Source organism: Bubalus bubalis, chromosome 11 (genome assembly GCF_019923935.1).
Source record: "Bubalus bubalis isolate 160015118507 breed Murrah chromosome 11, NDDB_SH_1, whole genome shotgun sequence".
Classification (NCBI taxonomy): Eukaryota; Metazoa; Chordata; class Mammalia; order Artiodactyla; family Bovidae; genus Bubalus; species Bubalus bubalis.
This window is the reverse complement of record NC_059167.1, coordinates 8116192-8137876: the sequence shown is the minus strand read 5'-3', so window position 1 is coordinate 8137876 and position 21685 is coordinate 8116192.

Sequence of the window (21685 nt, the reverse complement as noted above, 5' to 3'; positions counted from 1 at the left end):
GTACAGAGAACCCTAGCAGGCTACAGTCCATGGAGTATCAGAGTCAGATACAACTGAGCATGCCCTCAAATACAATCTGACTTAATGTACTTATAAGACAAGATTAGGACACACACAAAGAAATGATCAAGTAAGCCCACAGTGAGAAGGCAGCCGTCTTCAAACTGAGAAGAGAGGACTCAGAAGAATCCAGCTCTGCTGATGCTTTGCTCTTGGGGTTCTAGCCTCCAGAATTGTGAGAAAATAAATTTCTGTTAATTAGTTTCCTAGTCCATAATACTTAGTTACAGCAAAGCAGCTCTAGAAAACTAGTCTCCAAACTGTAAAACTACTAATGAGCCTTTAGTATAAATAGCAAACTGTATGTTATTATCTGATGAATGTACTTCAGGATACACTTATACTTCTGACATTAAATATTAAATACTGGAAAATTATTTATTTCTTTGCATTTTAGAAAAAAATAATATGTCTGCTTTAGGATTTCTTATAAATTTCTGTATCAGTGATTCCCAACCTACAGGCCTTGAGTGTGCGGTTCATCACTCAGTAATGTCCAACTCTTTTGTAACCCTATGGACTGAAGCCTGCCAGGCTCCCCTGTCCATGGGGTTATCTTGGCAAGAATACTGGAGTGGGCTACCATTTCCTACTCTGGGGGATCTTCCTGGTCCAGGGATCGAACCTGTGTCTCCTGTGGCTCTTGCCTTGGCAGGTGGATTCTTTACCACTGAGCCACCTGGGAAGCGATATAGGCCATCACCAGGTGACTGAAAGTTAAATACAGTAAACTTGGGAATTTATTCACATAACAAAGAGTAACTCTAGACTGAATAAACAATCTCTGTACATAGCTTTATTTCAAATTTTCAAATGTATGTAAATGATATTTTGATTTCAAGATGCAAATCATTTGTAAGTATTTCTAAATGATTGTAGTATTGTGCTTTTGATTAATGAAGTCTAAGAAAAGTTATCAAGTGAAAGTCCACATATTTTTCAAGCTATAAAGACATAGTTATGCTGAATGTATGAAATCTTCATAACGATATCATTTTCAATTTAAAAAAGGCTGGGAAGTGTGTCTTTTTCTTTGGAAAAGTAGCATATGACCGTGAATTGTAGAAAGAAAAACTATCATCTGTGTTATTGATTTTAAAATCTGTATTTTCATGTGAAGAAAAAAAGCTGAGCCATTGGTTATTACAGGGGAGCTAACACCTGGCTTATTCAACCTATTAATGGTAAAGACAGGGTAGAATAGTTGTTTGTGACTTCTCGAGTTGACTTAAATGTGTTCAACTTCCAGCTTCACAATTCATGAGCTGTGTGACCCTGAGAAAACTGAATTAATGTCTACATCTCAGTTTTCAAGCCTACAAAATGGGAATGATGAGTTTCCTTCCTAGAAATATAGTGAGAATTAGAGGATAGAAGGCTTTGGGTCGCTAAGAGTCGGACACAACTGAGCGACTTCACTTTCACTTTTCACTTGCATGCATTGGAGAAGGAAATGGCAACCCACTCCAGTGTTCTTGCCTGGAGAATCCCAGGGACGGGGAAGCCTGTTGGGCTGCCGTCTCTAGGGTCGCACAGAGTCGGACACGACTGAAGCGACTTAGCAGCAGCAGGAGCAGCAGCTACTTAAAAAACACTGAGCAATGTGTGTCTATCCCATTGCTTTCAACGTTAAGCTTATTTTCCTCTATAAGTCCTTTACTGCATTCACTCACCTAGTCAACTTCCACCCTGGATACAGAATAAATAAAGTGATTCTGAGAATGCACTTGAGACTTAGAAAGAAAAATATCATAGATCCCCAGCAGGAAGCAAATCAACTTAAACCCTGCTAATTTCTCTGAAACTTAATACTTAGATTTATAGCTACAGGATAGCTTCCTTCTCTGATGCACTTCAGCAACTCTTGTGAAATTCTTATTTCTTTACTGAAACCAAAGCCTTCCAAGGAGTCAAAACAGGACAATTGGAAAGCATTTTGACAATGACTTCAAAATATCTGTTTGTATCTTTATTCTGACAATGCCTTGCGATTGTTTTCTTTTTGAAAACACAATTGGTAAATATCAGAGAGAAAGAATTAATGTGTATAAATCTCTTTTAAAAATTCACTGATCTTTTTCATCTTCAAATAAGACATAATACTGCTGGGAGTGAGGATAATGTCACCAGGTTAACAATGTAATATATGAGCATGCATACACAATCGTAAATTGCAAAGGAGGCTGGGCTTGTTCTAGTTATCAGTGAAATCATTGCAGAATGATAATGGAAATCAGCCATATAAAAAACTACCAGGCAAATTATTATCCAATCCATCCGACAAAGAATTTTTCTGTATTAATTCTCACTCAACATTCAACAGGATACTTTATATGACTTAATAATCAGTTACTTATTAACATATTTGTAATTATTTTCCTTCATTTTGCAGCAGCATATTTTATCTTGAGATTGTTTCTGCTTTTCCCAGCTCCATCAAAATATTTTGGAATGAAAAAATTTACTATTTTATGGCCTTCTGACATTTCCAATTATCAAGTATTCTTATTCGTGAGAACAATAGCTGGTAAATTCATAAAACAAGACAGAAGCCCATAAATTGAGTAGGATATTTATGGAACATTATTTCAGCTGTGTATTGCAGAACATTTGAGTGTATAACTAAAAATCAACTGAGACAAGTGACACTTTTCTAGAAGAAAACAATGCAAACTGACAATGTAGTAAGCATTCTTTTCCTTCTTCACCTTTTTTTTTTTTTTTTTTTTGGTTTGACTTTTTTTATAAGGAGGAAATTTTAACAGTAGTGATGGTGTTAGGAAAAATTATGCAGAATTGAAAATAAGGCCAAAGGAGTCCTGTAAGTTTTTCGGCCTCATCTTGGAGCATTGTCTAACAGGCCTGAGAAAGAGTAATGTGATTTTCTAAAGGATATATTTTTTTTCCGTTTGTTTGACTTGCTACTTCCAATTTATTAAGAGAAGAGCCTCAAATTCTGCAAAGTTATGTGCCAAGCTGTTGTCATTTAGTCATTAAATCATGTCCAACTCTTTCTCAAACTCATGGACTGTAGCCTGCCAGGTTCCTCTTTCCATTGGATTCTTCTGACAAAAGCACTGGAGTGGGTTGCCATTTCCTTTTCCAGGGGACCTTCCCAACCTGGGGATTGAACCCGCATCTCCTGATCTGGCAGGTGGATTCTTTACCACTGAACGACCATGGGAGACCCTATGTTAAACTGTAGATGCAGATTATTTTTTTTTGGTAGGAAATATTCTCAATAATCTATGATTTTCTTGCCCCTTAGGACCTTAATCCATTTTACATCTAAGTTAGTGATCTTATTTCACCATTTTCAGACTTGAGTTCTGTCTCTGATTCTTTATTGTTTCCTTCATTGAAGAGTTAAATCTTTGACATAATGTTCATTTTATATTGAGAAGCATGCTATTAATGCTTGGAAATATATAATACTTTTACTTTATTATGAATGCTTTGAGCTTAAATTTCAAATCATAATTATACTTTTAAATTATATTTTATCAAGGAAAGCAATAATCATTTATAAAGCAAGGTAGTTACTATCAACGATGAGAAATGCAATTAAAGGATGGCAAGAGCCACGTATATAAAAATAATTTGTAGGATTTAAGCTATACTTTTTGCTTCTTCACAAAATGTATATTTGCAAAGCACCAAACATCTGACCTCATGTTAAAATAGCTCTGTTAATTATGTGAACTTTATGTATATCTCTTCTTGAGAATTTTAATATTTTTCTAAGTTAATCTGTTTTCTCCTTCTTAAATGAAACTGCTCTTTGTAACTCCTGGTCTGAAATCATTTTCCTGACTTTTCTTCAGGTGATAAGTAAGTGACATAGCTTAGGAGGGAGCATAAAGAAGGAAAAAGAGGGAACAGAGGATGGTGGAGAGATGGACCGGGGGTTTGGAGTTAGCAGAGGCAAACTTTTATATAGAATGAATAAAAAACAGGGTTCTACTGTACAACACAGGGGACTATTCAATATCCTGTCATAAACCATAACAACAACAAAAAAATTGTGGGGCAAATCAGTCCTTCAAGAACTCTGACCCTTCTGAGGAATGTCTCTCAAGACTTAGGTGTAAGGGAAGAGACTTCCCTGATGGTTCAGTGGCTAAGACTCCATGCTCCCATTGTGGGGGCTTGGGTTTAATCCCTAGTCAGGGAACTGGATCCCGCATGTCAAAAGTACAAATTCCTGCATGCTGCAACAAAGATCAAATATTCCAAGTGCTGCACCTAAGAACCAGCTTGGGCAAAGATATATCATTGAAGAACAACTGAGAAGGTGGCTGGAGGGTCACCAAGATCAGTGTCAGTGGTTCACAGTTCGATTCGACCTCCTTGTCTTCAATTTCTTTTATCATATGGAGTTTGGCTAGATTAGGGGGGGAGCTGAACCGTATGAAAAGGCAAAATGATAGGATACTGAAAGAGAAACTCCCCAGGTCAGTAGGTGCCCAATATGCTACTGGAGATCAGTGGAGAAATAACTCCAGAAAGAATGAAGGGATGGAGCCAAAGCAAAAACAATACCCAGATGTGGATGTGACTGGTTATAGAAGCAAGGTCCGATGCTGTAAAGAGCAATATTGCATAGGAACCTGGAATGTCAGGTCCATGAATCAAGGCAAATTGGAAGTGGTCAAACAAGAAATGGCAAGGGTGAACGTTGACATTTTAGAAATCAGTAAACTAAAATAGACTGGAATGGGTGAATTTAACTCAGATGACCATTATATCTACTACTGCGGGCAGGAATCCCTCAGAAGAAATGGAGTGGCCATCATGGTCAACAAAAGACTCCAAAATGCAGTACTTGGATGCAATCTCAAAAACGACAGAATGATCTCTGTTCGTTTCCAAGGCAAACCATTCAATATCACAGTAATCCAAGTCTATGCCCCAACCAGTAATGCTGAAGAAGCTGAAGTTGAACGGTTCTATGAAGACCTACAAGACCTTTTAGAACTAACACCCAAAAAAGATGTCCTTTTCATTATAGGGGACTGGAACGCAAAAGTAGGAAGTCAAGAAACACCTGGAGTACAGGCAAATTTGGCTTTGGAATATGCAATGAAGCAGGGCGAAGACTAATAGAGTTTTGCCAAGAAAATGCACTGGTCATAACAAACACCGTCTTCCAAAAATATAAGAGAAGACTCTATACATGGACATCACCAGATGGTCAACACTGAAATCAGATTGATTATATTCTTTGCAGCCAAAGATGGAGAAGCTATATACAGTCAGCAAAAACAAGACCAGGAGCTGACTGTGGCTCAGACCATGAACTCCTTATTGCCAAATTCAGACTTAAATTGAAGAAAGTAGGGAAAACCACTAGACCATTCAGGTAAGACCTAAATCAAATCCCTTATGATTATACAGTGGAAGTGAGAAATAGATTTAAGGGCCTAGATCTGATAGATAGAGTGCCTGATGAACTATGGAATGAGGTTCATGACATTGTACAGGAGACAGGGATCAAGACCATTCCCATGGAAAAGAAATGCAAAAAAGCAAAATGGCTGTCTGGGGAGGCCTTACAAATAGCTGTGAAAAGAAGAGAAGTGGAAAGCAAAGGAGAAAAGGAAAGACATAAACATCTGAATGCAGAGTTCCAAAGAATAGCAAGAAGAGATAAGAAAACCTTCTTCAGCAATCAATGCAAAGAAATAGAGGAAAACAGCAGAATGGGAAAACTAGGGGTCTCTTCAAGAAAATCAGAGACACCAAAGGAACATTTCAAGCAAAGATGGACTCGATAAAGGACAGAAATGGTATGGACCTAACCGAAGCAGAAGATATTAAGAAGAGTTGGCAAGAATACACAGAAAAACTGTACAAAAAAGATCTTCACAACCCAGATAATCACAATGGTGTGATCACTGACCTAGAGCCAGACATCCTGGAATGTGAAGTCAAGTGGGCCTTAGAAAGCATCACTACAAACAAAGATAGTGGAGGTGATGGAATTCCAGTTGAGCTATTCCAATCCTGAAACATGATGCTGTTAAAGTGCTGCACTCAATATTCTAGCAAATCTGGAACACTCAGTAGTGGCCACAGGACTGGAAAAGGTCAATTTTCATTCCAATCCCAAAGAAAGGCAATGCCAAAGAATGCTCAAACTACCACACAATTGCACTCATCTCACATGCTAGTAAAGTAATGCTCAAAATTCTCCAAGCCAGGCTTAAGCAATATGTGAACCGTGAACTTCCTGATGTTCAAGTTGGTTTTAGAAAAGGCAGAGGAACCAGAGATCAAATTGCCAACATCCGCTGGATCATGGAAAAAGCAAGAGAGTTCCAGAAAAGCATCTATTTCTGCTTTATTGAGTATGCCAAAGCCTTTGACTGTGTGGATCACAATAAACTGTGGAAAATTCTGAAAGAGATGGGAATACCAGACCACCTGATCTGCCTCTTGAGAAATTTGTATGCAGGTCAGAAAGCAACAGTTAGAACTGGACATGGAAAAACAGACTGGTTCCAAATAGGAAAAGGAGTTCATCAAGGCTGTATATTGTCACCCTATTTATTTAACTTCTATGCAGAGTACATCATGAGAAACGCTGGACTGGAAGAAACACAAGCTGGAATCAAGATTACCGGGAGAAATATCAATAAACTCAGCTATGCAGATGATATCACCCTTATGGCAGAAAGTGAAGAGGAACTAAAAAGCTTGATGAAAGTGAAAGAGGAGAGTGAAAAAGTGGGCTTAAAGCTCAACATTCAGAAAACGAAGATCATGGCATGCGGTCCCACCACTTCATGGGAAATAGATGGGGAAACAGTGGAAACGGTGTCTGACTTTATTTTTCTGGGCTCCAAAATCACTGCAGATGGTGACTGCAGCCATGAAATTAAAAGACGCTTACTCCTTGGAAGGAAAGTTATGACCAACTTAGATAGCATATTCAAAAGCAGAGACATTACTTTGCCAACAAAGGTCCATCTAGTCAAGGCTATGGTTTTTCCTGTGGTCATGTATGGATGTGAGAGTTGGATTGTGAAGAAGGCCGAGCGCCGAAGAATTGATGATTTTGAACTGTGGTGTTGGAGAAGACTCTTGAGAGTCCCTTGGACTGCAAGGAGATCCAACCAGTGCATTCTGAAGGAGATCAGCCCTGGGATTTCTTTGGAAGGAATGATGCTAAGCTGAAACTCCAGTACTTTGGCCACCTCATGCGAAGAGTTGACTCATTGGAAAAGACTCTGATGCTGGGAGGGATTGGGGGCAATAGGAGAAGGGGATGACAGAGGATGCGATGGCTGGATGGCATCACTGACTCGATGGACGTGAGTCTCAGTGAACTCCTGGAGTTGGTGATGGACAGGGAGGCCTGGCATGCTGCAATTCATGGGATCGCAAAGAGTCGGACAGGACTGAGCAACTGATCTGATCTTATCTAACAACAAAAGGGAATGGCAAACCACTTCAGTATTCTTGCCTTGAGAATCCCATAAACAGTATGAAAAGGCAAAAGGGTAGGATACTGAAAGATGAACTCCAAGGTCTGTATATGCCCAATATTCTACTGGAGATCAATAGAGAAATAACTCCAGAAAGAATGAAGAGATGGAGTGAAAGCAGCAGCAACGTCCAGTGGTTGATGTGACTATATTGAAGGAAATAGAGTCCGATGCTGTAAAGAGGAATATTGGAATGTTAGGTCCATGAATCAAGGCAAATTGGAAGTAGTCAAACAGGAGATGGCAAGAGTGCACATTGACATTTTAGGAATAAGTGGACTAAAATGGACTGGAATGGTTGAATTTAACTCAGACGACCATTATATCTACTAGTGAAAGCAAGAATCCCTTAGAAGAAATGGAGTAGCCATGATGGTCAACAAAAGAGTCTGAAATGCAGTACTTGGATGCAATCTCAAAAACGACAGAATGACCTCTGTTCTTTTCCAAGGCAAACCATTCAATATCACAGTAATCCAAGTCTATGCCCCAACCAGTAATGCTGAAGAAGCTGAAGATGAATGGTTCTATGAAGACCTACAAGACCTTCTAGAACTAATACTCAAAAAAGATGTCCTTTTCATTAATAGGAGGCTGGAATGCAAAAGTAGGAAGTCAAGAAACACCTTGGAGTAACATGCAAATTTGTCTTTGGAGTACAGAATGAAGCAGGGTAAAGGCGATGAGTGTTCCCAAGACAATGCACTGGTCATAGCAAACACCCTCTTCCAACAACACAAGCGAAAACTCTACACAAAGGCATCACCAAATGGTCAATACTGAAATCAGATTGATTATATTATTTGAAGCCAAAGATGGAGAAGCTGTATACAGTCAGCAAAAACAAGACCAGGACCTGACTGTGGCTCAGATCATTAACTCCTTATTGCCAAATTCAGACTTAAAGTGAAGAACATAGGGAAAACCACTTGAACATTCAGGTATGATGTAAATCAAATCTCTTATGATTATACAGTGGAAGTGAGAAGTAGATTCAAGGGACTAGGTCTGAAAGACACAGTGCCTGAAGAACTATGGACGGAGGTTTATGACATAGTACAGGAGGCAGTGATCAAGGCTATCCCCAAGAAAAAGATATGCAAAAAGGCGAAATGGTAGCCTTACAAGTAGCTGTGAAATAAAGAGAAGTGAAAGACAAAGGATAAACGGAAAGATATACCCATTTGAAGGCAGAGTTCCAAAGAATAGCAAGGAGAGATAAGAAAGCCTTCCTCAGTGATCAATGCAAAGAAATAGAGGAAAACAATAGAATGGGAAAGACTAGAGATCTTGTCAAGAAAATTAGAGATATGAAGAGAACATTTCATGCAAAGATAAGCACAATAAAGGACAGAAATGGTATGGACCTAACAGAAGCAGAAGATATTAAGAAGAGGTGGCAAGAACACAAGAAGAAATATACAGAAAAGATTTTCATGACCCAAATAATCAAATGGTGTGATCACTCACCTAGAGACAGACACCCTGGAATGCAAAGTCAAGTGGTGCTTAGGAAGCATCACTATGAACAAAGCTAGTGGAGTGATCAAATTCTAGTTGAGCTATTTCAAATCCTAAAAGACAATGCTATGAAAATGCTGCACTCAATATTCCAGAAAATTTGGAAAACTCAGCAGTGGACAGAACTGGAAAAGGTCAGTTTTCATTCAAATCCCAAACAAAGGCAATGCTAAAGAATACTCAGACTAACTTCCACACAATTGCACTCATCTCACATGCTGGCAAAGTAATGGTCAAAATTCTACAAGCCAAGCTTCAATAGTACATGAACTGTGAACCTCCAGATGTTCAAGCTGGATTTAGAAAAGGCAGAGAAATCAGAGATCAAATTGCCAACATTTGTTGGATCAACAAAAAAAGCAAGAGAGTTCCATAAACACATCTATTTCTGCTTTATTGAATATGCCAAAGCCTTTGACTTTGTGGATCACAACAAATTGTGGAAAATTCTTAAACAGATGGGAATACCAGACCACCTGACCTGCCTCTTGAGAAATCTGTATGCAGGTCAGGAAGAAACAGTTAAAACTGGACATGGAACAACAAACTAGTTCCAAATAGGGAAAGGAATACATCAAGGCTGTATATTGTATGCAGAGTACATCATGACAAATGCTGGACTGGATGAAGCACAAGCTAGAATCAAGATTGCCAGGGAAAATATCAATAACCTCAAATATGCAGGTGACACCACCCTTATGGCAGAAAGTGAAGAAGAACTAAAGAGCCATTTGATGAAAGTGAATGAGGAGAGTGAAAAAGTTGGTTTGCAACTTAACATTCAGAAAACAAAAGTCATGGCTTCCAGTCCCATCACTTCATGGCAAATTGATGGGGAAGCAATGTAAACAGTGGCAGACTTTATTTGTTTGGCTCCAAAATCACTGCTGAAGGTGACTGCAGCCATGAAATTAAAATATGCTTACTCCTTGGAAGGAAAGTTATGACCATCTAGACAGCATATAAAAAGCAGAGACATTCCTTTGCCAAAAAAGGTCTGTGTAATTAAGGCCATGGTTATTCCAGTAGTTATGTATGGATGTGAGAGCTGGACTATAAAGAAAGCTGAGCACTGAAGAATTTACACTTTTAAACTGTGGTGTTGGAGAAGACTCTTGAGAGTCCTTTGGACTGCAAGGAGATCCAACCAGTCCATCCTAAAGGAAATTAGTTCTGAATATTCATTGAAAGAACTGATGTTGAAGCTGTAACTCCAATACTTTGGCTACCTGATGCAAAGAACTGACTCATTGGAAAAGCCCCTGATTCTGGAAAAGATTGAAGGTGGGAGGAGAAGGGGATGACAGAGGATGAGATGGTTGGATGGCATCGACTCAATGGACATGAGTCTGAGCAAACTCAGGAAGTTGGTGATGGACAGGGAGGCCTGGCATGCTGCAGTCCATGGGGTCACAAAGAGTCAGACATGACTGAGCGACTAAACTGAATTAACCACAAAAGAATATTTTTATCCTAAATTTTTATCTACTTTAGTGGTGGTGTTGCTTCAGCCTTTGATGCAGCGTAGTGTCCGGTTTCAATCACCACTCTTGGGTAAAGGAGACAGGTAGCTTTCCATGTATCAACAAAGGAATGTTCAGTAGCTTACATTGAAAAAGGAATCTTATAGATTAATGTCACTCAGATCTAGAATGGCGTTTTACATTTGAAGACAATCAGTCTCACCTTACATTTTCAAAGGAAGAAGCATAAGTTTAAAATGTATCCTTTTTTTTTTTTTTACTTTACAATATCAGTGACTTACAGAATGCCACTCAATTGATAAGGCGATGGAGAAGAGGAAGTATATTATAAATAAAAGGACATTTTACAGGAATGGAAGAACCCTGAACTCCAAAGCTTACTTTGTCCTCAAAATTTCTTTTTGCAAATGTCGGGAATAACATGAAGAAAGCTATTTTATTTATTTTGCAAAGCTAGATCTGGCTTAAGGCTATCTCTCAATCTTGGTACCAGAATATTTTCAAATTCAACAATGTTGTTACTGAAAGAACAAAGCAATTCCAAGGATCATAGCTATGATTGGTTTTATTTGATGCCTTTGAAATCGACTGTGAGTATATTTATCTTATTTATATGTCCCACAGCTCTGGGTCTGAGCTTCTGTCGAGGTTTGCATTAGTAACTAAAATTAATTTTCCTGTTCTACTCTGTGACAGCAATTTTGAAGTACTATAAATTTCAAGACAGGTTCATCAACTATAAGTAATTACTAATAAGTGACAAACAAATGCTTTATTTTGTGTGTTTAATTAGTAATTACAAAGTAATACATTTCCTAGAGTATCAGATAGAAACATAGTTTAAATCATTTTAAGATTGATTTTTTGTTTTTTGATTCCAATGAGAATTATGAATAAGAATTGAAAAATTATAATGTGCAATACAGCCAAATAAATGTTTCTAGAAATGATGCGATTTTAATTGAAAACAAGAAAACTCAACCTGCATTCAATTTCACCAAGCCACATGACACCACCACATCTCTCAATAGATTTCAGCATTTTTATGCTTTAATATTGTATTTCACTTTTTTAAATCCAAGTAATCAGAATCTTGTTTTGAAAACAAACCATTTATTACTTGGTATGTGGCTATTTATTACTGCTCAGTTTTGTTTTGCAGTCATGCAATAGAAATGGCAGTTAACAGATCATTTCTCTAGCAATCTGGGGATGAATTATAATGCCACTGAAAGCAGAGTGGCAGAATGAACAATTAATGGTTTCCAAAAGTATGTTAGTAAATCTGTGCCAGATATACAGACATATCTAAAACTGTATTTGATGTATTCCTATTTTTTTCATGTTTCCCCAAAAGACTTCTGTCAAGCACACATAAAGAGACACTGGAGATAGAGGAAGAAGTTTAAATGGACCAGTTTTCTCATTTTTCATAGACATGTGTCAACATCTGAATTTCTTTTGAAAAATCAAGAATGACAGTAATGCTGAGGAGCAGTAACAAATCTCATAATAGTCTAATAACTGGGCAGGGACGAGGGGAAGGAGAGAACATGCCAATGATACACACAAAAAAATCAAGGCTGGATCATGACTTTTAATGGCAGAAAGGCTTGATATTGATTCTTGACTCCATTCTTGAAGGAATTACTCATTACCTATTGGTCCTCAATCTTTCATTTATGAAATTTGAAAATAACTTTGAAACACAAAGTTTGGGTTTACCATCCTCTTACAGTGCTTTCATTGCTTTTGAACATCTTTGTTAAACTTTGCTACACGTGTTTCATGCTCCATGCATATTTTGATTCCCACAGGGCATTTCTTGCTTTGCAGAAACCATACTATTTACACTTACATACTTAAAGCATGTGATAATTTAAAAAAACATATATGTTGAAAATTTAATAACTTTATTTTTTCAGGCCTTTCAAGAATATTGGATGGAACCTTGGGCCTCTATGTGAAACTTCAATTGTCATTTGTTTAGTATTAATTTAAAAATGGCATAATTCTAAGAACCTAAAAAATAAAATGGTGTCATGTCTTTGATGATAAAACTTGTTTCAAGGCAAGTGGTTTACAATCTTTGCTTTCATTAATTTGAGAGAAGTCTTGAGTTATAGTTAATGAATCAATGAAAATAATTTTTAATTATAGGTCACAGTTTGTTTGCAGCACATACTTCAGACAGATACAAAGTGTGAACTTGATAGGAGAAAATTTGTGTCCGTTTCATCTACTTATTTATATGAATATTATGGTTCTGCTGATAGTGTTTAATGAATAATATATGCAGAATTTATCCAGAACCATGGCACTGTTTAGCAAAATTATTTTAATCTATGGATACAAAGAATAATAGAAAGGGATCATTTTTTTTCTCATCAACATATATTTTTGATTAATTTAATGTCTAGTAATTGCTAAAACTTTTTCACTCATTTATGGTTTTGATCAAGTATGTACTAACAATAATTGTAATGAAGTCTAGTTGAAATTTTTTTGTTTATACTTGAGTCTCTGGTCACAGGAAAAGAAAACAAACAAAACATTCTTTTTATATTTTGTATATTTGTAATTGAGTGATGGTTAATTTCCTCTTTCATCAACATGCAGCATTAGTAAAGTGCATTTGTTACAATTGACGAGTCAGTAATGATACATGATTGTTAACAAAATCCACAGTTTACATTAGAGTTCACTCTTAGTATTGTACATACTATAGGTTTTAAAACTGTATGACATGTATCCATCATTATGATATCATAGAGAATAGTTAGAAAGACCTAAAAATACTGTTGTGCCTATTCATTCTTTTCCCACACTCCAGCCCCTGACAACTACAGATCATTTTACTGTTTCCATATTTTGCCTTTTCCAGAATGTCATATAGTTGGAATAACACAGTATATAATCTTTTCAGATTGGTTTCCTTAACTTAGCCATATGCATTTAAGATTCTTCTTTGCCTTTTCATAGCCTGATAACTCATTTTTATAACTAAATAATATTCCATTGTATGGATATATTGGGCTTCCCAGGTGGCTCAGCAGAAAAGAATCTGCCAGCAATATAGGAGACACAAGTTTGATCCCTGGATTGGGAATATCTCCTAGAGAAGGAGATAACAACCCACTCCAATATTTTTGCCTGGGGAATCCCATGGACAGAAGAGCCTGGCAGGCTACAGTCCATGAGGTTGCAAAAGAGTCAGACAGGACTTAGTGAATAAACAACAACAACATCATGGATGTATCAGTTTGTTTATCCATTACTATTGAAGAACATTCTGGCTGCTTAAGTTTTTTGGCAGTTATGATTAAAGCTGTTGTAACATGTGTGTGCAGGTTTTTATGTAGACTGAATTTTCAAATCATTTGGGTAAGGTTTAGTTGCTAACTTGCGACCCCTTGGACTATACCCCATCAGTTTCCTCTGACCATGGAATTTCCAAGGCAAGAATATTTGAGTGGGTTGTCATTTCCTTCTCCAGAGGATTTTCCAACCCAGGGGTAAAACTCAGGTCTCCTGCACTGCAAGCAGTCTCCTGCATTGCAGGTGGATTCTTTACCGACTGATTTGGCAGTTATGATCAAAGCTGTTATAAACTTTGTATGCAGGTTTTTGTGTACACTGAATTTTCAACTCATTTGGGTAATTCTCAGTTCAGTTCAGTTGCTCAGTCATGTCCGACTCTTTGCAACCCCATGAATTAGAGCACACTATGCCTCCCTGTCCATCACCAACTCCTGGAGCCTACTCAAACTCATGTCCATCGAGTGGGTGATGCCATCCAGCCATCTCATCCTCTGTCATCCCCTTCTCTTCCTGGCCCCAATCCTTCCCAGAATCAGGGTCTTTCCCAATGAGTTAACTTCTATGAGGTGGCTAAAGTATTGGAGTTTCAGCTTTAACATCCGTCCTTCCAATGAACACACAGGACTGATCTTCTTTAGGATGGACTGGTTGGATCTCCTTGCAGTCCAAGGGACTCTCAAGAGTCTTCTCCAACACCACAGTTCAAAAGCATCAATTCTTCGGCGCTCAGCTTTCTTCACAATTCTTCTCACACATGCATACATGACCACTGGAAAAAACATAGCCTTGACTAGACAAACCTTTGTTGGCAAAGTAATGTCATGGCTGCAGTCACCATCTGCAGTGATTTTGGAGCCCAAAAAAATAAAGTCTGCCACTGTCTCCACTGTTTCCCCATCTATTGGCCATGAAGTGATGAGACTGGATGCCATGATCTTTGTTTTCTGAATGTTGAGCTTTAAGCCAACTTTTTCACTCTCCTCTTTCACTTTCATCAAGAGGCTTTTGAGTTCCTCTTCACTTTCTGCCATAAGGGTGGTGTCATCTGCATATCTGAGTTTATTGATATTTCTCCCGGCAATCTTGATTCCAGCTTGTGTTTCTTCCAGCCCAGCATTTCTCATGATGTACTCTCCATAGAAGCTAAATAAGCAGGGTGACAATACACAGCCTTGACGTACTCCTTTTCCTATTTGGAACCAATATGTTGTTCCATGTCCAGTTCTAACTGTTGCTTCCTGACCTGCATACAGGTTTCTCAAGAGGCAGGTCAGGTGGTCTGGTATTCCCATCTCTTTCAGAATTCTCCACAGTTTATTGTGATCCACACAGTCAAAGGCTTTGGCATAGTCAATAAAGCAGAAATAGGTGTTTTTTTCTGGAACTTTCTTCTTTTTTGATGATCCAGTGGATGCTGGCAATTTGATCTCTGGTTCCTCTGCCTTTTCTAAAACCAGCTGGGGTAATTCTAAGCACTGGTAAATTTCTAAAGTGAGAAATTAAATGACCTTGAGTGTATTCTCAGTATTATGAAGCCACCACAGTATCCAGTTCCAAAATATTTTCATCACCTCAAACTAAAACCCTATACCTATTAAGCAGTCTCTCACCATTCTCTTCCTACCAGCTCCTGGAAATCATGGATTCACTTTCTGTTACTACAATTTTCCCTATTCTGTTTATTTCATATAAATGGAATTCTATAAGAGCAGTTTTGAGCCTGACTCCTTTCTTCATGAAAAATGTTTTCAAGTTCATACATATTGTAGAATATGCTAGTATGGTATTCCTTTTTGTAGGTGAAAAATATTCCATTTTATGTATGTGTATATGTATGTATGTACTGCAATTTGTTTATCCTTCTGTTTAGTTTTAGACAGTGGATTTTCCCCACACTTTTGCTACTGTGAATAATGATATAATAACATGGATATATTCATTTGAGTACCTTATCTGAATTCTTTTGTGTGTACACATGACTGTAATTGCTGGGCCATATAATAATTTTATGTTTCACTTTTTGAGGGATCACTGAGCTGTTTTCCATAGATGTGCAATTTTACATTCCTATTAGCAGTGTATGAAGTTCCAAATTTCTCCACATTCTTTTCAACACTTGTTGATTTCCATTTTAAAAAAATGTTATGATAGCCTTCCTAGTAAGTGTGAAGTGATATCTCAAGATTTTGACTTGCCTTTTTCCTAATGAATAAAGTTGTCTTGCATTTTTTCATGTGCTTTTTGGACATTCCTATGTTTCTTTTGGAGGAATGTCTATCTAAGACCTTTGTCCATTTTTAACTTAGGTTGTTTGCTTTTTGTTGTTGAGTTTTAATCGTTTAATTGTTTAAAATATATTGTGCAAATTAAACCTTTTATGGTTAGATTTTTGTGTCACCTTGATGCTAATTTAGTTGGTAAAATATTTCTGGGCTTATCTGTGAGGACGTTTTTATAAGAAGCTACATTTGATTCAGTAGACTGAGTAAAGGGATCTTTTATCAGTGTGAGTGGGCATCATTCAATCCTTTGGGGGCCTGAACAGAACAAAAGAGAAAGGAAGAACAACTTTCTTTTCTTGAACTGGGACATCTATCTTTTACTGCCCTCAGACATCAAAACCCTGGTTTATGGGAACTTACACTGTCAACTCCCCTGGTTATCTGGTTTTTTGATTCAGTTTGAGCTGTACCATGATCTTTCTTGGTTCTCCAGCTTGCAGACAGCAGACTTTGGAAATTTTCCACCTTCATAAGAGTGTGAACCAATTTCCATAACAAATCTCTTTCTCTTTTCTCTTTCATATATCTGTATCCATATTATATCTATTTCTATCTATTCCTTATTGGTTCTGTTTCTCTGGACAACAGTGAATAATACAGTACTTATATCAGATATATGATATGCCATAATCTCTCCAATTTTGTAGGTTATTTTTTCTTTCTTGATAATGTCCTTTGATGCACTAAAAGTTTTTACTTTTGATAAAGTCTAATGTAGTTTTTCTTTTATTGATTGTACTTTTGGTGCCATATTACAGTCCATTGCCAAATCTAAGGTCATGAAAATGTACACATGTTTTCTATGAATTTTATGGGTTTAGTTATTATGTTTAAGTTGTTGGTCCATTTTGAGTTAATTTTTTGTACTAATAAAAGTAGGGGTCCAATTTTATTTTTTGGAATGTGAACATTCATTTCTCCTCCTACCATTTGTTGAAGAGACTATTTTCTTTACTTTCTTTGCCATAATAACTATCTAATACTTCTAATATTATAAAAAATATAATTTTATATTTATCTTACCTATTCTAATTTCTGAATAATCTTGCAAGTGTTTATGTTTTTAATTTTTTAGACACTAATTTTGTTGGAAAATTTTCAAACTAGTATCTTCCATTTTCTAACTATAAAGAGCGGCTACACTGAAATGGATTTTAGCAGAGTTTTCATGTCAGACAGTATGTGTGTGTGTATTTGTGTGCGTGCGTGCTGGGAGTGGGTATGTGTGCTCAAGCTCTTCAGAATTATTTTATATAGACAGTAAACTTAACTCAGATAAAGACTCAGTATGGTAGAACATTTTTTTTTTAATTTTATTTTATTTTTAAACTTTACATAACTGTATTAGATTTGCCAAATATCAAAATGAATCCGCCACAGGTTTAAGGAACATTTTGTTTGTTTGTTTTGACTACATGATTAGGTGCAAAGGAATCAGTGAGGAAAGTATAAGGTTGAGTGGTGAGACTCTGTGTGGTCAGTGCCACACAGCAAACGCCCCCGCATTGTCTAGCTCACCATTTTTACACGCCCAAGAATCTGCAAATTATTATTTGTTTGTGTGACTTCAACAATCATTTACAAAATCTACTCACAGTGAAATTCTAATAATTATCTCCAGAAACCCAAAGATGAGTGGTGCCAGTCCCAACATCGCTTTACTCTATGACCTCTCAGTACTACTGACTATGCTGCTATTTTTCATTTCCAAATTAGACCACTATGCATAATTAACCAGAATATGCAATTCAACAACTTCACACAAAATTTCATTAAATGAGGAAACTGCCTTTTAATAAGTGGTACTGATTATTTTTGTCTCTTAAGTCACGCATGGTATTTTTCTTTTACTTTTCATATTGGTCATGTAAAGAACTATCCTCAGTATTCATGTGGCAAGAGTCATTTCTTAATAAATCCATGATAAAATTTGACCTATGACTCTCACTTTCTAGAAACATATCCTTAAAAAAAATGGAATAATGCCCAAAGATATATATGATGTTATTCAATATGTTTTTTAGTGAAAAACTGACAATGGTATAAATGTATAATAATAATAAGTCAAGTAAGTTAAGGAATAATATAACATGTAAAGGTTAAAAATGTCAGCAAACATCTTTGGTTAGCCTGCATCACTGACAGTAAAATATTGTTGTGTAATTAGAGAAGCTTACAGACAACATGTGGAAGTGAATCATTATGTAATATATTACACATACACATATTTTCATAAGTTGTAGAAATATATATTCATTTTGTCTTGGTTGTGGGTTATCGGAATTTAAATCATAATTTTTTCAGGCTATATTAGTTTGTAAGTTACATGTAATAATTCCTGGTGGCTCAGATGGTAAAGAATCTGCCTGCATTGTGAGGGACTCAGGTGTGATCCCTGAATTGGGAAGATTCTCTGAAGAAAAGAATGGAAACCCATTCCAGTATTCTTGCCTGGAAAATCTCATGGATAGAGGAGCCTGGCAGATTATAGTCCATCAGGGTCACAAAGAGTCAGACATGACAGAGCAACTAACACTTTCATTTTTCAGGTTCGGTTTTTCATACATTAAAAAGAATGTAGCTCACAATATTCTTTCTTTCCTCTACAATGCTATGAATAGGCCAGTGTTTTTTCATTAAGCAATATAATGGTGTTGTCACAACTGGACACCTTCAAAAGGCTGAAAGAGCATGTGAATAGCATACCACAGCTTCCCTTGTGGCTCAGCTGGTAAAGAATCCACCTGCAATGAGGGAGACCTGGGTTCGATCCCTGGGTTGAGAAAACTCCCTGGAGAAGGGAAAGACTACCCACTCCAGTATTCTGGCCTGGAGAATTCCAGGGACTGTACAGTGCATGGGGTCGCAAAGAGTCGGACACAACTGAGCTATTTTCACTTTTACTTTCACAGCTAAGATAAAAAAAAATAAAACATGAGAATGTGAAGAATTTCAGGCAAAAATGACTTCCTGTCATAATTTTAATTTAGTAGACCAGGAGCAAGATTTCCACTCTGAGTAACATCTTATGATATCAGTGGTCACAGGTCACCAGAAATATGTACAGAGTAATCCAGAAATGCCTTTTTAAAGAGGCTCTAATGCCAACAAAGGTTCGTCTAGTCAAGGCTATGGTTTTCCTGTGGTCATGTATGGATGTGAGAGTTGGACTGTGAAGAAGGCTGAGTGCCAAAGAATTGATGCTTTTGAACTGTGGTGTTGGAGAAGACTCTTGAGAGTCCCTTGGACTGCAAGGAGATCCAACCAGTCCATTCTGAAGGAGATCAGCCCTGGGATTTCTTTGGAAGGAATGATGCTAAAGCTGAAACTCCAGTACTTTGGCCACCTCATGCAAGGAGTTGATTCATTGGAAAAGACCCTGATGCTGGGGGGGATTGGGGGCAGGAGGAGAAGGGGACGACAGAGGATGAGATGGCTGGATGGCATCACTGACTCGATGGATGTTAGTCTCAGTGAACTCCTGGAGTTGGTGATGGACAGGGAGGCCTGGCGTGCTGCGATTCATGGGGTCGCAAGGAGTCGGACACGACTGAGCGACTGATCTGATCTGATCTGATCTGAGTAGCTATTCACTTTCTCATTCAAATCTTTTGCTTACAATTATCCATAGGTGCAGAAATTAGCCTGCAGGTAATTGCCACCATAGTGGGTTTTCTAAGTAATAGCTATGTTCAGTCAGCTCAGTTCAGTCTCTCAGGTTGGTCTGACTCTTTGCAACTCCATAGACTGCAGCACTCCAGGCTTCCCTGTCCATCACCAACTCCTGGAGCTTGCTCAATCTGATGCCCATCGAGTTAGTGATACCTCCCAACAGTCTGTTCCCTAAAATGACGGGACATTAAAATCATATGTGCAAGTACCTCATAATGAGGTCTACTAATTTCAGCATTCATTTGACAAGTGATCTGAGTGTCAAAATGGTGAATGTAAAAGAGCATACTCCAAGAAAGTACTCATTCGAGTCATCCATTGCAGATGCGTTATAAAGGATCCCAAATTAGAATCTTCAACAATGCCATTTATTAAATATTATAATTGTGTGGTTCAGGAATTCCCTAGGAATCAGCTAATTCTTCTACTCCTTATAAAACTGACAGTGGTTACTTGGTTTTATCTTATTTGTGAATGGACTTGGTCACTCTTTATTTGTATATCTGTCACCTGAATGAAGATCATGGCATAGTGGCCCTCACCTGGAATCCTTGAGCAAACACCAGCATGGTGACATCAGGTTACATGGGATTCTTACCTGGAGATTCACAAAGTCAAGATAAACTGTTCTAGAGAACAAGGTAGGAGCTCTGTATACTTTTGGTTGAGTTTTAAAAACCACTTAGCATCACTTCTGCAATCTTTTGATTGAAGTAGTTACAAGCCTTCAGGTTTAAGAGAGGGAAGGAGTATCAAATCATTTGCAGTGATGTTTTGAAGTGGGCATAAAATAGCCTAAGAAAGATGGGGAGATATGATAGTGGAAACACGTTTATAGACAAACACTAAATGAGTAAAGGGAGCAGAATTTATCATAAATTGAATTCCAAAACTGAAAGTAGAATAAAAAGCTTGTTACAGATACACATATGAAATCATGAAATCCTTTTCATGCACAAAATAAATGTGTAGCACATTGCAGACAAGTAAAATATCCTTTGGTTTAAAATGTCAAAGATTCATCTCAAAGTTTTTAGTTTTTTGTTTAATTTTTTATTAAGTATGATGGCTAAAATTTATAGGTCATGGACTGTATGCCACGCATTTTATTAAGTGCTCTGAATTAATTATCATATTTAATTCATTAGACAATGCAAGGAAGACACTATTTTTATCTCTATCTTCTAGTTCAGAAAACTGACAAATGAAGAGGGTATGTAACATACCAAAGATGACATATCTTGTTAATAGAAGTGAGTACTGTTACAAACCTGGAGGAAATGGCAACCCATTCCAGTATTCTTGTCTGAAAAATCCCATGGACAGAGGAGCTTGGTGGGTTGCAAAGAGTCAGACATGACTGAGCAACTGAGCTTGCGTGCACAGCTACAAAGTGGATGTCAGACCCCAAGACACATTTTTTTTTTTAACCACTACTTTTTAGTACTTTTACTTGCTTTGAATAATTTCAGAGAAAATTATCTTTAATAAAGTATGTCCTTGGAATTCTGTGGGACAAAAACCTATTTTAAAACTGTGGTGGATTCATTTTGATATTTGGCAAAACTAATACAATTATGTAAAGTTTAAAAATAAAATAAAATTTAAAAACAAATAAAAGAAAAGAAAAAAAAAGAAGAAATAAAAAAACCTAATGTAAAAACTAAAGGGCTTCTCTGGTGGCTCAGATGGTAGAGAATCTGCCTACAATACAGGAGACCCAGTTTTGATTCCTGGGTCAGGAAGATCCCCTGTAGGAAGGCATGGCAACCAGCTCCAGTCTGCTTGCTTGGGAAGCTCCATCACAAAAGAGCCTGGCAGGTTACAGTCCATGGGGTTGCAAAAAGTCAGGCAG